Source organism: Amblyomma mixtum, chromosome 1, assembly GCF_055824585.1.
Source record: "Amblyomma mixtum isolate Tamu chromosome 1, ASM5582458v1, whole genome shotgun sequence".
Classification (NCBI taxonomy): Eukaryota; Metazoa; Arthropoda; class Arachnida; order Ixodida; family Ixodidae; genus Amblyomma; species Amblyomma mixtum.
The window spans coordinates 236,893,788-236,910,714 of NC_143012.1; the positions used below are offsets into that span (position 1 = coordinate 236,893,788).

The following is a 16,927-nucleotide window of genomic DNA, read 5'->3' on the forward strand; positions in this document are numbered from 1 at the left end:
TCGTTTACTGTTTTGTTCCAGGACGGCGAAACTTTCCTGGGTACACTGTGGCCCCCAAATAATGGGCTGCAAGGTATCCGCTGTTTGTCGATGTTAGCGGTGGCTTTGGTCATCAAGTTATAACCTATGCTGGTGTCGGCGCGTCGTTTAAACGAAAGCTGATTAGGGTGGAGCTCGTATGGATCTGGAGGCTTTATCTGATCATTCTTAAAAGAGCGCAAACGAAGGCAAGCACGCAATGCACGCACGCGGGTTCCTTTCCTGCTTCCTTGTCTCCTTTACGCTATTTTAAGTACGTAGTATACATCCGTTCGCTTCCCCAAGCTCGTGCTTTTTTTTTTAATCTGTACTGCACTCTTGACTTCTCTTTTGTGACACAGGAACGGGATGCATGAGGCTCACGATGCAGAAACGGCTGAGCAAAATGTGCATATACGACGTTTTTCCGTGTTTCGTTCAGGGGCGGACCTTTCCCCTCCTGTAAATACTTTTTTTTTGTTTTGACGTACTCAGCTGTTCCGTTTATTGTACAGCTCACGAAGTTTATCGTGTTGTCGTGGCGCACTTTCCTCATGTGGTGCCCTTGTGTTTCCGCCGCGCACTGTTTTTATTATTTTTGCGTCACTTTGGCAGGACACACACACAAGCTATCGTCTCTGCGTCTGTAACAGGCCTTGAAAAGGTTTTGCGCACACGCAGCTGGCGTTAGCGGCACTTGCGCAAGCAGCAGTGCGTGCACTGGGAAGGGTGGCTCCAGCATCAGCAGCTCGTTCACATGTTCTTGTTAAATCTGCGCTTCACCACGCAGCGCAGTATAGGCGCTACGTCGTACCTCAACCGCGGGCTGCAGCGTATACCGTACCGCAACCCATAGAGTTTCTTACTGTTACCTAGAGGGAAAGCTGGCAGCCCGTCTATGGGAGTTTGCATGGCGACCCCTCGAGACCACTTCAGCCACCATGGGCGCTCAAAGCATCATGGGGCGGTGAGCTACTTGTTGCGGAACTGCAACTTTTGGCCAAAAAATAATACAAAAATTAAGCTGTTTGATAACTACAAACATCATAACATTCAATATCTTGTCTAATGATTGCAACAAACGAGCAGAAAAGAATTTAAGTGCAAAGTTTGCCCAAAATAAGAGACGACTCGCTCTCCTATTGGCCTAGTAATGAACACTATAAAAACTAATATTTCGTACTTAACAGGCGCACTTTTAAAAGTAAATATGTTTTCAAAAAATATGTTGTTGCTTAAATGCTATAAGAGGTTTTTTAATGGCATTTCGGAAAAGTTAAACCTTTTATTGGCGTGGTGTGTCGTCGCGGTTTCACTACTATGAGTTTTGCCCACTGCGTTCGCGCGAAAGTCGTCTGCGCACACACGAACAGCGTTTTCAGAATGAAACGTATTAGTAGTGCCACTCCATGTTCCCACAAAAATTACGACTGTGCCGCAACAAGTAGCTCACCGCCCCATGATGCTTTGGGCGTCCATGGTGGCTGAAGTGCAGCGCCGCCAGCTTTCCCTCTAGGTAATAGTAAGAAACTCTATGACGGCGTATATCCGTATGCAGCCACGCGCTGCAGCACCGCAGCCACGCCATTATACTGCGTGGTTTCAGAACACCGCACGACCGTGTTTTGCAACTCGTGCCTGTAGCTGCGCGCATGTGCGTCTTGTGAAGGCCGGCGTTCTCGAAAGAGCCGTCTTGTAAAAAAGATATGAAAACGGGAGGTTGTATAATTTTAGTTTTCCCCAAGAGTACAGCACGGAGCGTATAAGTTAAGCGTAAATTAAGAAAGCGTTTTTGCCCGGAATCGTGAGAGGGAGAATGGAGAAGTTGGAGGTTGAAAAGGGGTGATCGAAAGCTGCGTGTGACGCATGAGAGGACGGGCCGTTGGAACGAACCAGAAACAGGCGAGCACAACTACATGGCGTCCCTTTTAGTAGACGTCCAGTATCGAGACAGCTGTGTACGAGTACTGCACGAAGTGCGTCCGACACGCGCGCCGCTTCTGTCCCCTCCTCCTCCCTCCGTCTGTCTCTCGCCGCATTGTTGTTGTGCAACGCGTGCATTTAATGACCGGCCGGCAGCCGGCGCTGCTGCTGCTCAGGCGTGCGTGCCCTAACGCGCATGCGTCACATTCGGCCGCCCGTGCCGCCGCCTCCTTTGTGGGCCGTGCCACATGCATGCAACAACAGCACGAGTTGCTTTCCCCTGTTATTTCCTAATGCTGCGCATGAACGCAGCTCTATTTTCGCTGTGTTTCTCGGGGCGTTCACGCTTTCTTTCTCATCTTGTTATTGACTGGCTCCTTATTTTGGGTGTTGCGCAGCGAAGATGAATCGAAACTAAACCGCAGTCATAAACAAAATCGCAGAGTGTTTTTACCTCCCATTGCTTGCTGGTCAGCTTCGGCGTCGAAATTTGCGCCGAAACCATATGCTTCGTTAACGTATAGGCCGGCGTCGAAATTTCGGCCGTTATATGCCTGAGTGGAAACGTGCCTGCAGGGCTGTTCAAAGCCTAGCTTGCTTCGGAGCGGGGCTAGAAAGTGTTTCTTGAGCATAGCGGTCTGTCTTGGTGCACGCGTAGTATTCGCTGCTGTGGCTGGGCTGCGGCGTTTCGACACTGGAGCCCTAGCCTGTGGTTTCGATCCCGGCCGCTGCTGCGCTCGGGCGGCCGGAGCGACGAGTTTCCAACAAGTTGGAAATTTTCCTCCGCGCCACTCAGTCGCTTGCATGCGAAGACAGCCTTAATGCGAGAAGGGCCACTCCGTCTTCGCGCGGTGCTTCGGACGGCGCGGCCGGAGCGCAGACAGGAGCGCGACGCGCTGAACGTGACTCGCAAACTCCTCCCGGCTCCCAGCACCCGGTCCGAACAGTAACTCTATCAGACGGCCTGGCACTCGGCTGTGCATTCGCTCGCTCGCCTTCCGTTCGACCTACTCCCCTTCTCCTGGCTCCCCTGTAGACTTGAGTGGCACTTTCGCCGCGTCTCTCTCTGCCTGTGATGTCGCCGCGCCTGCGCGCTGAAAGCGCCGTTATCGGATTGAGTGCCGGGACTAGTGCCGCTACTGCTGTGCCTGCAAGCACCCCCCCCCCCCCCCCCTCCCTCTCCTCCTCACGCCATGCCTCATTACTTGAGTCCCAGAAGCGGTGTAGAGCATGACCAGCTCTAAGCTGTAATGTTAGCGAATTTATTCGGCGGTGCTGCCCAGAGTTCACGGCATTGTAGCAGGACCGTTGTTGATGGAAAATGGAATGGAGAAAGGTAGTTCGGCCGTACCCCGTTCGGCTGGCGGAGAGAAATGTGAGGAAGGGCAGAAGGTGTGCGACAGGAGGGCAGGTTGTTTAGAAGCGATGTGCTATTATTAGTGGCTCTTCATTAATAACATAACAGTAGAACGAAAAGATGTTATCCGCGGCATCTGCCATCGAAACCTGAACCACTTGATCTGCGACTAGCGTGAGTAAAAGGACAGGGAGAGGACGGTAAGAGGGGAGCGACAGACAGAAGGGATAGGAGGGAGGTCTTAAGGCTGTTTAGTCTTTACGTCGCTTCTTCCATGGAATCACGTGCACCCGCTCGTGTGCGCAGACTTCTACACTTTTGGAACTTCGTGTTAGAAGGCGCGGCATATCCGTATGCGATGTGCGTAAGTGGGCCGGACGGCTGTCGATCGCTCCATGCGGCGTCGAGTTCCCGGAAATGCAGCCACGCGTAGTGCCGCCCCCACCGGTTCCGTTGCATGCCTTATGGTGTGGGGAGCTTCGCGACGGGCTTTCGGGCTGGTCGACACAGCATATCGGGCTAGTGTGTTATGTTAGCTACCTCCTCATGGAGCGACGTCGTTATTGTGGCGGCCGGCACTAGTGCGGTAGCTTCCGCCCCCCTTTTTTTCTGAGGTTGAAAATCGGTGTGTGTTGCTCTCCCTGCTTTGCGTGATGTACTTTTCATTATTTTTTTAAATCCGCGACGCCGCCTATTTCGGCTGTTGCGCGCGTGGACAAAGGCTTTTTTTTTCCTTCCGCGGTGGCGCCTTCCTCGTTTCGCACCGGAGAACGGCAGCATGGCCGCCCAGCTACGCTCTCTAACCTCCTTTTCCCTTTCCTCCACCGGCGCCTCTCCCTCCGCGTAGCGCACACACACACACACACTCCGCGCTTACGCAATCGGCACTTACGCGGCGATTGCGGCGGTGGCGGCTGCACTCTACTTCCGTGCCTTGGGCGTCCGCCGAACGCTGGCTCCCTTTCCCCCCCTCCCCTCGCCCAAATGTTATCGGCTGTGTAGTAGTGCGCGCCTTGCTGTCCCTCTCCGAGGAGCGCTCTTGATGTATATGCTGGTGGGGGCGCGTGAATGCGAGCTGCTGCTCGCCTCGCGGGCGTCACCTCTTCTTTCGCCCATTTTTCCTTCCTCCATGTTTCGCCCCAAGGCCGGCCGGAGAGCGCGCCTCCCCGGCGGATCCCCCCCCCCCCCCCCCCCCCTGTCGCTCCAGATGGGTCACCTTGGGAGGAGTATCCCGGCTGTCGTCCGTGCGCTACGTCTCTAGGTCGCCTGCTGGCTGTCATCGCGGGACGTTTCCTGGGGCTCGTTGGGCTTCCGGGCGGAGTTAACGGGTTGGGTGCGAGAGAGAGTTAGCCCGAAGGTCTTGTTAATCCGGAGCTGCCTCCGCTACGGCATGCCGATTGTAGCCGCCATTGCTATAGGAGGATGAAACTCAACAACGAAGAGGAGGAAGCCCCTCGAAGGAGGTGTTGTCGGCCGATATTCGTTAAGCCGTAGTTAATCTCCTTTCAGGTGCCACCCCTGCGACGTCACGCAAGCCGATGCCAGGGGGACCAACTACGGCGCCATGAGGATCGCCCGACACCATTGGCTGTAGGGCCTCCTTTGAGGGCATTTTCCACTTCATTGTTGACTTATTTATTTATTTTAAATGTAGCTTTGACTCCTGAATGTTCCGTTGGTCAAATAGTCAGTTTTCTGGGCTCGTCTAAACGCATTCTTATTCCTTTGGCGCTTGATGGGCAGTCAACAGATAACGTTCTCGCGACCAGGCCCCCCAGTGTCACCCTCTCCGTTGGTAGCTTTGCGTCGCCATGCACATGTTCAACTGTGTTTCTTTATCCGGGGCCGGATGCACGTGTGTAATGAGAGCAGACTGCGGTTGTGCGCCTGTATATGGACGCAAACCCTTCTATTGAAGAGAGGATATGAAAAGCAACATTTCCACCCCTGCACATCGACACTTTTATCCGCCTTTTACGGGGTGGTGGGAGGGGAAAGAAATGTTTGTGCTTAAGTTTACCCCGGGACTCTCCTCGGTTCTGTGCAGCCATTCGCAACAACCTGAACGCCGCTCCAACCTTGTTCTTTTCTCTCTTTTCCTCTCCTTGAAGCGATTAGTGTTTTTCCTCGTCACACGAGCTTCCGCTGCACGGACACATCTCGCGTTTTTGCATAAACTGCGAACGCGCATTTCTCTCTATTTACTTTATTTTTATTTTTTGCACGGTACTTGTCGAGGCGTTGCCGTCAGCTACTGCTACACTTCGTCACGAAGCACTTGGCCACAGCGTCGCGCCCCATTGCGCGTGTCCTTGCTTGCTCGGGCTTCGGGGGACCGGCATTACGCGGACACACCGCAGGGCGAGGAGTCTATTAGCGGGAACGACCGCCGATCGGCCGCTGTGCGCCGCAGCCAAACCGGTCCGCAGAGGCCCCCCTTGTGTGTGTCCGCTCTCATTGTGGTGGCGGCGGCGGCAGTGCACGAGGCCGTTGCCAATGCGTTCAGCGCGCGCCCTTCGCTTCGACTTCGGCCCCTGCGTGTGCGTTGTGTCGGCGATTGGAGCCGCTCGTGCTGGCCTTGGCTGTTACGCTGGCTGCCTAGGATTCTCTGGACCTCTTGTCCTCTCGTCGCCCTTGTCTGTACGCATAGCGAGCTCTCCCTGTATAGATGCTCCGGGCGAGTCTTTGAGTGGTTTTGTATTTTTTTTTTGCAATGGGAAGAGCTGGACCAGTTGATGCGAAGCGTTACGAATAAACGATCAGGGGTAGGGAAATGAGGGGCTCGTTATGGTACACGTGAGAAAGAAGCCAACAGTCGGTGGAACCGAGGCAAGTGAGAGCCGGATGGATGGATCGAAACAACTTTATTTCACAAAAAAAAAATAAAAATCTTCCAGGGTGGTCCCCTACTGGTCCAGGAGTCCACGGACTTGCGCTTCACGTAAAGCCCGATCCACAGCCATTTCTGGCCGGCGGGCTGAGCGGTCCGTAAAGCAGCCTCCCAGGAAGAATGAGTGGGATTGGGGATGGGGAGTACTGCCTTTGGGGAAGGACATTCCCAAAGGTAATGGAAAAGTGTAGATCTGGGCACGCCACAGGTGGTACAACCAGGAGGAAAGGTGGGATGAAAGCATGAGAGACGGTGGGGGGAAATAAAACAGCCTGTCTGTAATTGCCGGAGTATCTGGGTTCGAACCAGGCCGCGGCCGCCGCGGTGGCTCAGTGGCTATGGTGCTCGGCTGCTGACCCAAAAGACGCGGGTTCGATCCCGGCCGCGGCGGCTGGAATTTCTTTGGAGGAGAAATTCTGGAGGCCCGTGTACTGTGCGATGTCAGTGCACGTTAAAGAACCCCAGGTGGTCGAAATTTCCGGAGCCCTTCACTACGGCGTCTCTCATAGCCTTGGTCGCTTTGGGACGTTAAACCCCACAAACCAAACCAAACCAACCAGGCCGCGTTTCGATGGAGGCGAAACTGATGTCAGTGCGCGTTAAAGATCCCCACGTGGTCGAAGTCATTCCGGAGCTCTCCAGTATGGCACCTTTTCCTCTCTTTGCACTCTCACCGTCCTTTTATTTCCTGAAAACCGATTTTCATCTGTCGAGGGAAGATACATTGCTTATCTTCCCATGCGTATGTTGCTTTGCTTGCGAGGTCTTTTATTGGTCCTTAGCTCTGAAAAATAATAATAATAATAAGCATCGGAATAGTCGAGTAATGTTCGCTCTTGGCTCGCTGCCACCGCCGACGGCTATTGCAGACGTGTCCCCAGACCTGACATTTGAGAGCCTAACGCTGTTCTTGCCCTTTAGCCGTTCATTGTGTGTTTCATAAGAAAGGAGACGTCAAGGACTTGAAAAATTACAGACCGATCAGCTTACTGTCCGTTACCTACAAGGTATTTACTAAGGTAATCGCTAATGGAGTCGGGGCAACCTTAGACTTCAATCAACCAAATGATCAGGCAGGCTTTCCTAAAGGATACTCGACAATGGACCGTATTCACACTATCAATCAGGTGATAGAGAAATGCGCAAAGTATAACCAACCCCTACATATAGCCTTCATTGATTACGAGAAAGCATTTGACTCAGTGGAAACCTCAGCAGTCATGCAGGCATTACGGAATCAAGGTGTTGAAGAGCCTTATGTGAAAATACTGGAAGATGTCTATAACAACTGCACAGCTACGATAGTCCTCCATAAAGTCAGCAATGAAATTCCAATATGGAAGGGTGTCAGGCAGGCGGACATGATCTCGCCAATGCTATTCACCGCCTGTTTATAGGCGGTATTCCGAGGCCTGAATTGGGAACAGTTGGGGATAAGAGCTAATGGAGAATATATACCTAAATAATCTGCGATTCGCTGTTGACGTTACCTTGCTAAGTCACTCAGGAGGTGAACTTTGCTGCAAAGCACGGTCAGTGAGTTAGGCAGAGCTGAATGGTGGGGCTAAAAATTAACATGCAGAAAACCAAAGTGATATTCAACAGTCTAGCAAGAGAACAGCAGTTCGCAATTGGCAGCGAGGTGCTGGAAGTGGTTAGGGCATACGTCTACTTAGGGCAGGCAGCTGTGACCACAAGATCCGGATCATGAGAGGGAAATAACTGTAATAAGAATGAATGGAGTGCATATGGCAGGTTCTCTCAGGTCATGAATGGCAGTTTGGCAGTTTCCCTCAAGAGAAAAGTATACAACAGCTGTATCTTACTGGCACTCACCTATGGGGCAGAAACGTGGAGGCTAACTAAAAGTAATGCGAAGGCAAGATAACCGCTAGTCCTTAATTAAGGGTAACGGAGTGGATTCCATAAGACGGCAAGCGTAGCAGGGTGGGGCAGAAAGTTAGGTGGGCAGATGAGATTTAAGAAATTTGCAGGAATACGGCGGCCGCAGCTGTCAAAGGACAGGGTTAATTGGAGAGGCATGGGAGAGGCATTTGCCCTGCAGTGAGCGTAGTCAGGTTACTGATGATGATGGTGGTGTGGTGGGCATTACGCGGCGTTTTTGTGAAGCATCTGTCGACGGTATCGCTGCCTGTCAAACTCAGCGCGTCTTCCACTATACGCCGCCGCGAGGGAAAGTGGTGTATAGGCTGCGGCGCGCTAGCGAGAGCAGCGGCAGACTGCAGTCCAGACACGGCGGTCGCCCCGATCGATGCACACACAAAGACGCGTGGCTGTTGCGGCTTCTGGGGAAGGAAGGGTTGGAAATAGGAAGGAAAGGACGTTCCGCTGCTGGTCCTGTATGTTGTACACGCGCCCGCCGTTCTCGGCTAGAAAGCGTGCATGTATACGCATCCTCTGGGCTCCTGCTTCTCATCGCGTCTCGCTGCCCCCCCCCCCCGCAGTTTCCTTTTGTTTGTTTGTTTTGTTTTTCTGGGACGAGCGCTGCTTGTTTTGGCTTCCGTGTGTGCCTCCCTCCCCTTTGGTTCGGCGCCGCACCGAGATACTTCGCTGCCGCGCGTTGTGTTATTGCTTTTCGCATCGACCGCTCGTCGAGCGTTGTGCCTTCTCAGTTTCCTCACTTTCTCTTACCCTCTCTCTGTCTGCGAGCGCTCCAAGCAGCCCCTTTTTTGAGACGGGTTGCCGGGCGGAGGTCCTCTCCCTTCCTCCCCGCAGCTTTCTCTTGCACAGCCGCCGATTGCCGGGAGGGCCATCGTCATCTTGGCATCAGCGGAGCGTCATTGACGGTGACGTTGTCTGCCCGCGTTGTCTGTCAGTGCCCTGCGTCACGTAAGGGTTTGTCTAGGATGTGGCAGACGTCTCGAAGGACGCGCTCGGATATGGTTCGGAGATCTGTTCCCGTCGTTCTTATACGTGGCGTGCCTGCCGTCTGAGAAGAACGCGCATTTTATTGACGGAATTGATGAGCGCTGCCACCATTTAAATTCGCGGCGCTTTGTGGAACACGATGTTCGGGCCATTGCTTTCGAGCATTCTTTCGTTTTTCGCGCATTTGTCCTTGTAATGAACCTTATCCAAAGTTACGCGAGCTGACTTTTCCGCGAGTTTCTGTTGTCTCGTACAATATGACAGCGCCCACGCATCGGGTGATCCCAACGTGAGATCGCGTAGGTTTTTGTTCTATCCTTAAATTATGGGTTTCGAACTTCCCGTCCACGCTTATATGGCGTTCGTCGTTTAACATTCATTACCCTTCTAGCGAGAGAGAGCTCCGCCATATTGGTCAACTGTAATACTTGGAGAAGTATGTACATGCGGAATTTCGCTTACTGCGTGGTTGTTCGCTTGAGCGCGGTGCCTTACAAAAGCTGCTTAGCGTCAAACGGAAGGCGTCGTTTCGCAGCATCCGAAGACATCGCTTTCGGGAGAGTTCTTCCTGCTCTCTGAACAATACGCGCGCGCAAAACAAGTGAAGAAAAGGAGGGGAGCGACTGCGGCTGCTTGCAATTCGTGCTGTACTTTGGTTGCAGTACTTCGCCGCACATACTATATGTGGCCGCTGCTGGCTTGAGTATATCTACTGTACACTACGGTTCTTCTTCGGCGTGAGCTCTTTCGGTGCTTTCGCCTGGAACGCCTGCTCGAAATAAAGATCGATGACCTTCTGGAACGTGAGTGATATTGGAAATAAACGGTCCTCACTCGAAGGAAGCGCTTTGAAGACGAGCTCTTAGCTGCTGCTACCCACTATAGGGAAGCGCACCTGAAGTTTGCTTCCACTGCACCAGCGCCACTTCTCCCCTGCCGGTCATTTTGGCGTTGCTGTCCGGGCACGTCGCCGGCGGAGCGCATTGAGCCAGCAGCCTGTCGGCTGGTACGCGCGTGCTGCTCGCGCAGCTGGCACTCTCTCTTTCATTGTGAGCACGTGCCGTCCTGCTCGCGGGCGCACAAAAGTGGTGTTGCCGCTCGCTGTGAATTCCGCGACGTTCTAAGAGTGGAGAAACTGGTTGTCTGTGCGGCTGTCACAATAGTTCTCTGAACATCAACGGCCAAGGAATGCCCGTGTAAATCTACAGATTTCCTGGTGATGTCCTACATTCTTGGGAAAAAAAATTTAATATTGGAAAATTGTAACGTACAGTAACGGAAATATTGAAGGTAATGGTCCACCCTTTCTATATGCAGCAAAATCTTAAATATTTTTCATCGCTCGTATCGAGCAGTTGACGATAGGAAAAACGTTAATACGAAAAAAAAAAATGCAAGCCTATCGATGGGAGATTGCTATAGTCAAATCTTCCAGTATATGAAAAAAAAATGCGGTCATACATTTTTTACTATTCAAAAATGTTTTTGTCCGGAATTGTTGCGTATGAAATGTATCAGAACGAGAAACGGCAGGCCTCGATAACTGCTATGGGCAGGGTGAAGTATGCTTTTTCCTGTTACTAAACACGTTTGGTATGTCGCACGCGTAATATTATTTCTGCGCAGTTTTTGCTGTAATTCACTAAGCATGCAGTGTTTAGTAAAGCTCGCGCTAACGAAACTCATTTCTTTTACCGTTTTTTATTTTGGAGACTGACTGCAGCTAGCGGCATTATGCAGACGCGTGTGAGGCAAAGTCAGTGATCGCCTGAATGTTGCGACTTGTGACGCCGGGCTCAATTTTCGAAGTTGCTTTACATGTAAAAAATTTCAAAAAATAAAAATAATCAAAATGTTTGCTTGCACATGAATGAGCGTTTGCATATGAGCGATGGCTCTGCAAATAATTGTTTTGGGAATGCGCGTGCGCTGTAATCGGAATTAAAATAAATATACGAACCGCTTATCTCCATTGTAGCGATTGACAAACTAGAGCATTTTTTCTCTTAGCCGTATATAGCAAGCAGCTGGTAGGCGCATTTCGTGCGTGTTTTCGTTTTTCTCCTCAGCCTCGCGTGTCGCCTTAAGGCCACTTTATTTTAAGTTAAAATAAAAATTATTTCCATCATTATTCATCGAAACACGTAACAAAATCATTATTATTTGGCCAACAAACCTGCATGCACCGAAGTGCTCAGTCACCCAACGAAATTAAGCATCTTGCGAAGATGGCCGTGCCAAAAAAAATGGTATTTACCTCGAATTCCACGTCTTAAATCATCTCGTCATTTACTTGCGATACACATTTCGCCGTTACGGTACCGGCTTTTTCGTCAACAATCTGCTTCACGTAGTGGGCCTGATCCACTAGCAGTTCTTTTTTCAAGTTCGCAGCGAAAAAAAAAATTCACTGTCCACTATTTCTTTTAACCTACATCTCAGAGCGTACTGTCGCGACCGAAAGAAGTGCGAACAGCGGAGTGCCTAGGCTCTCCGCTGTTGGAATTTATTTTCGTCACGCTTATACTTGGCTCGCAACACAAATACGCTAGAGACATCCGTGATACAATAATGTACCACTCTAGCGTCTTTTTGTTACTACCGAGATAAAAACGCATTGAAGATAAATTCCGACTGCGCAGCGCGTGGGCGCCGTGCTGTTCGCATTTTTTTCTAGCGCCCCTGTACATTTTGCTAATCCTCTGAAGCTCGCCAGCGTTCAAGCACGAGGGAAAAAGCTCGGGACTGCACAAAGAGATTTGCACGCTGGCCAACACGTGCAAAGTACGTGCAGAACTGGTTTTTTTTCAGGGGAAAGCGCGCTGCTCGCGCAGCTACTCAATGGGAGGGGTGACCGGTTTGCCCGGACAAAAATACGGAGTCGGTCGGAGAGGGCGCTTTTCACTGGCGTCCGCAGCGCCCCCCTGCGAAGCTGCGGTCCCCTATACCCCGCACCGCTTTTCTTTAATCATTTCCCCGCATTTTCCATCCCACGCGCGCGAGATGATCCGGGGATATAATGATAAGGTGACAGAAGGGTTGTCCGCAGTCGAGGATGCTCAGAGTAAGACCGGAGGAGCTCGCGCCGGTGTTCGAGCGCCGGCGTGGGAGGACGTTGAACTTGGGGCGCTGCTGGCCCCGTAGCGGTGCTCTGGCTCTTCCATCCTCCTTCCCCTCCTCCTCCATTCACCTCCTCGCTCTTCGCTTCTCCCGTTGCGTCCGTGCGGCGCCCTCCCGTTCTCCCCTCGCTGCTCTGGAGCGGGACTCTGTCGTCTCTCGGCGCTGGCGTTTAGTATTTCTTGCCGTTACAGCACCCTTCCCCTCCCCCTTTCTTCGACCCGAACCGCGTGCGGCGGGTGCGTGGAATTTCCGCCTTCTTTTTTCGCGAGCCCGGTTGTCGTCGTCGTCTTCGGTGGAATGCGTTTGCTCTCTCCGCTCGCTCGCGCGCGCTCGCGAGGCTGGTCGCTGTCACGCCAACAGAAGTACCCGCTCTCACTGATTTTGGTCCGCTTTTCTCTTTGTCGCCGGGAGTAGCGATGATCGGAGGGCATGCGCTCGCGCCCGCTCTACCCGCTGTGTCTGCAAGCGGGCAAAGTGGAAAGGGGGGGGGGGGAGAGGGAGGGGGGGGGGGGTAGCGGAGTGCAGTGGTTGTGGATTACAGCAATTACAGGCGCCGTTATGGGGATGTCTACGTGTTCGGATTTGTGGCGAGGCACACGCGCACGGGTTTTTGGGGCCTTGACCCGCTGTGGTTCCATCGCCTAAAAGCTTGCGGCGGGGACCGTTCGAGGTGGAGACTCGTACTGCCACTTCCGAGCCTGGCGTTCTCGAGCGTGCGTCACCGTTGTTTAATATGACAGAAAAAGCACGAGATGGAGCTCCCAGGCGACAACTGCACCACCGTGTGACGTGAAACGTGGCCGGGCTGTCGCCCTCAGGGTATACCCCTCAGGGAACGAGCCCTCAGGGTATACCTCGTCAGTGTCGCTACAGGGATGAGTATACAGTCCGCGATGGGTGTACACCCATCATGAGCGAGAACAGCGCCGTCGCGCTTCATTGAGAGTATGCGGCTGCGTGCTTCCAATCTCTTTTACTCCTTCACATTCGTTTTCCTGGTGGCTGACACTGCAACGGAGCGACGCTGACACGCTTCGCAGGCGAGTCGTCGAGGGAAGCCGTTCGCTTGTACGCGCACCGAGTCGCTGCTCCCACGGGAAGACGAGTCGCAGGCAGTGTCGTTGCGTTCGGTTAATCGTCTCGCCGACCTATCCTTATGTATCTCTCCTACTCGGGAGGAACTCGTGTGCTCGAACGTCGTCAAAAATCGGTCATATACGGAGGCAGTGGCACAGTTTTCGGCTGTCCCAAGAGCTTGCGTGCACCTGGACTGCCCCTGGCTGGCTGTTTTCTGCGCCCCCAATAACACGCCTGTATGTAGTGTGTGTAGTAAGCGCACAGTTATTTGTCGGCTACTGCGAGTCCCTGTATACGCTGTCTACATTAACCGCCGCAGGCCAGTCTATGGCGCCGTCGTACGCAGGTCAGCTCCGCAGTAATATAGCAGTGGTAATCGCGCTCGCGCGTCACTATGGCGAACTCATTTTCCCAAAATGAGGATGTGTAACGGAGGGGAAACGCGAGTTGGAAGTCGGCGAAGAGGTGAGAAGGCGCGCAGAAGCCGGGGTGACGCGCTCTGCCCCGGGCTGGCGGCTTCATCCGAGAGGGGGGGGGGGGGGGGGGGGGGGGGTCGTCGACTGGGCTTGTAATGGCAGGGTGGTGGGCGGTTCGAAAGCCGCCACGGCGCGTTCGGTCATTCGCCGGGTCCTCGGGAGCTGCCGCTGCTGCTCGGTTGTGACCCATTTACGGGTCGCTCGCCGAAAGCTTCCCTCACCCCCACATCCCGTGCGGCGCAACGACGAAAAAAGATGTATGGCTCCCCCTTCTACCCCCCCCCCCCCCCCCCCCCCCCATCTCTTTCGTCCCGGCCGCCTATATCTCTCGCCCCTTTTATAGCGCGTCCGAGAGAGCCGCCGGCGCAACCGCCTATATTGGGCCCCGTCGTCCGATCTCGCTTGTTTGCGGCGTGCGCTGACCCTTTCTGCTTTCGGCGCGGGGCGCTCTTGGCTCGCCTTCGGAGGCTTCGGGCATTGTTCGCGGTGGAATACCTTGTCTTTTGATTTCTTGGGGGCGTTCCTTTTCTGTGAAGGCGGCCGAAAATGTGTGTGCGCGTGTGGTCCGTATACACATTCGAAGCGCGGCCGGTGTGGAGCCTGTTCTCATCCATTATCTGGGACGTCGATTGGCGCTTGTTCGTTGTTTCTGCCCGTTGCGCGTAGCTTAAGAGGTTTTGCTGCCTTGTTTGCCTCCCTCGCGGATTTCGGGCCGTAGCACGGCGCTCCTTGGTATTTTGTGTCACTACGAAAACAGTTGTAGGCGTGTATTGATAGGAGCGGCGAACTCCATGCAGAATTCTTTTTTAGCATATATGCATAGTGTGCCCGCTTCACTTGGTCCACGTCAGTGTCGTGTCTTGTTGTTCTTGCAGACTTGCACGGACTGGGATACTTCTGTTTTTCATTTTTTTATCCGGCCATCCCAAGATGGCATTTGCCCTTGTCTCTGACTTTTTTTTTTTACTTTTGTCTCGTGTGAGTTCGGCTTCGTCTCGTGTATACCCGTTCAGCGTAAACCGTTTGCGAGCACTGATGGCGCCACTTCTTGCCGAAATTGACGACTTTGGAGCGCGATGTCGACCCTTGGCGCCAAAGTGCGCAAAGTTTCGGTTTCGCCTTCGAGGCGTGCTGTCAGAATGCCGCTAATATTTTACCGGCGGCTACACGTCAACGCCATTAAGTCAAGACGGGCGCACTTGAAATACTTTGCGCTCCGGTGTGTATACGGTATCACTCTTAACACGAATGTGCCTATATGAAAGTAGAAGAGAAGTAAGCTGAGCTGTAGCGCACTCGCTGGAGTACGGCTTACTTACTTTTAACTCCTTCCTGTTTCGAGTGTGTATAGGGATTTCCACTTGTCTTTATAGAGACAACGGTGAACTTTACTTTTCGCACGTGAATGTGATATGAAACTGCAGCTCGTAGCTGCTCGTTACATTCCGCTTATTTTTTTTTTTTTTCGTCCTCATTCGCGTTTTTCGTTGAGCGAATAAAGTTATAAAGTACAGGAGTACAATTGTACGCGGAGACCGTCGCCGATCATTGCCCTCTGCCTGTTCGTCCGTCTCCCCCCTCCCACCCGCAGCTCGGCATTGTGTGTATACATATCTGCCCGCCGTCTTCCCACGTCGCTCCAGTTCCCGACGCATAGCCCCCTGGTTACGGGCGTCCAAGTGTAGTAGGTCAGTCTGCTCGCAGCCTCCTCCGCCGTGGCCATTTTCTACCCGGAGGCACAGCGGGTAGTAGGTGTCCAACGGGTTTGACAGTCGTGGCGCCGAGGGGTCCCCGCCATTTACTCGCGCCGACGAGGAAGGTGCCTGGTAGAAAGCGCAGCCGCCGGTAAAACGACGACGCCGTTGCGTGCGAAGCCGAGTGAGGCGGAGAGTATACAGGGTGTTTCACCTAAGACTTTCTGCAATTTTTAAAAATAAGCTATTTGAATTAGATGCGCGCTTTTTCTGGCATAGCATCAGTGGTGTAGTACATCATAATGCAGCTAAGATGTGCTAACTAGCAGGCTTGTTAACCAATATTTAATAGTTAACTTTTAAACTATTACCGTTGGGCTCCTTAATTATTGAGAGGCATGTAGCCCACCGTAAGTAATGGCCATATCAGTTTTTAGAATTTCGAGAACGCGATTATCTTCGGCGCTGTGGCCCAGCGAATTTTGGCTATTTCGACGAGTTAGGTTCACTGGAGAGGTTGCTTTGCCTGCAAGCTTCTCAAACCGCATGTATTTTGGCGCGATGTAGGCGAAATTTGTTGGGCCACAGCGCCGAGGATAATCGCGTTCTCGAAATTCTAAAAACGGATATGGACATTACTTACGGTGGGCTGCATGCCTCTAAATAATTAAGGAGCCCAACGGTAATAGTTTAAAACTTAACTATTAAATATTGGTTAACAAGTCTGCTAGTTAGCACGTCTTAGTTGAATTATGATGTACTAGACCACTGACAATGCTATGCCAGAAAAAGCGCGCATCAAATTCAAATAGCTTATTTTTAAAAATTGCAGAAAGTCTTAGGTGAAACACCCTGTATATACAGCGCGTTGAGTATCCTTGCGTGCGGAAACACCGTGGCCGCATGAGTCGAACCGCGGCTCGAACAACGCAGGCCCGAAGTTGAAACAAATGACGCATGCTTGGTTACCAGTTGAGTGGTTACCAGTTGCGTGGCACTTCTCTGTCGGCGATTCATTATGCTGTTAGCTTGGCTATCGGCTGGCGTTTTTGTTGCCCGGTAGACAACACTCCGCGTTTTTTTTTTTAGCCACTGCTCGAAGCATTAATTGTTTGTGATATAGCTCTCACTATACGCGTGGTCATCATCCGAGATAGTGTGTTCGCATGCTTATCTCAGCTCTTACCGCCGCGTTGGTTCAGTGACTTTTGCATTCGGGTGCTAATCCCAAAGTCGCGGCGTCGAGGCCCGGCGGCCGCATTTCGAGGGAAGCGAAATGCAGAAACACGCATGTGTTGCGCGATATGTCTGTGCACATTAACCCTTTGTAGGACAGCGAGACTCGCGGTGTCCCAGTCTTGCCGACAAGCGGACAACGATGTACCTACTTTACTGAATCCCACTGAACATTCAAAGAAACCATTCAGCGTGTTTTTCTTTAAAGGGCAGCATGTTTTCGTTAAAGGGTAACCCCCCCCCCCCT

General features: G+C 52.4%; 1 protein-coding gene across 3 annotated transcripts in view; it reads left to right on the forward strand.

Annotated features, from left to right (window-relative positions):
* Positions 1-16,927, forward strand: part of Sbf (SET domain binding factor) — a 154,792-nt gene that overhangs the window by 40,548 nt on the left and 97,317 nt on the right. The gene's annotated exons all lie outside the window — the stretch shown is intronic.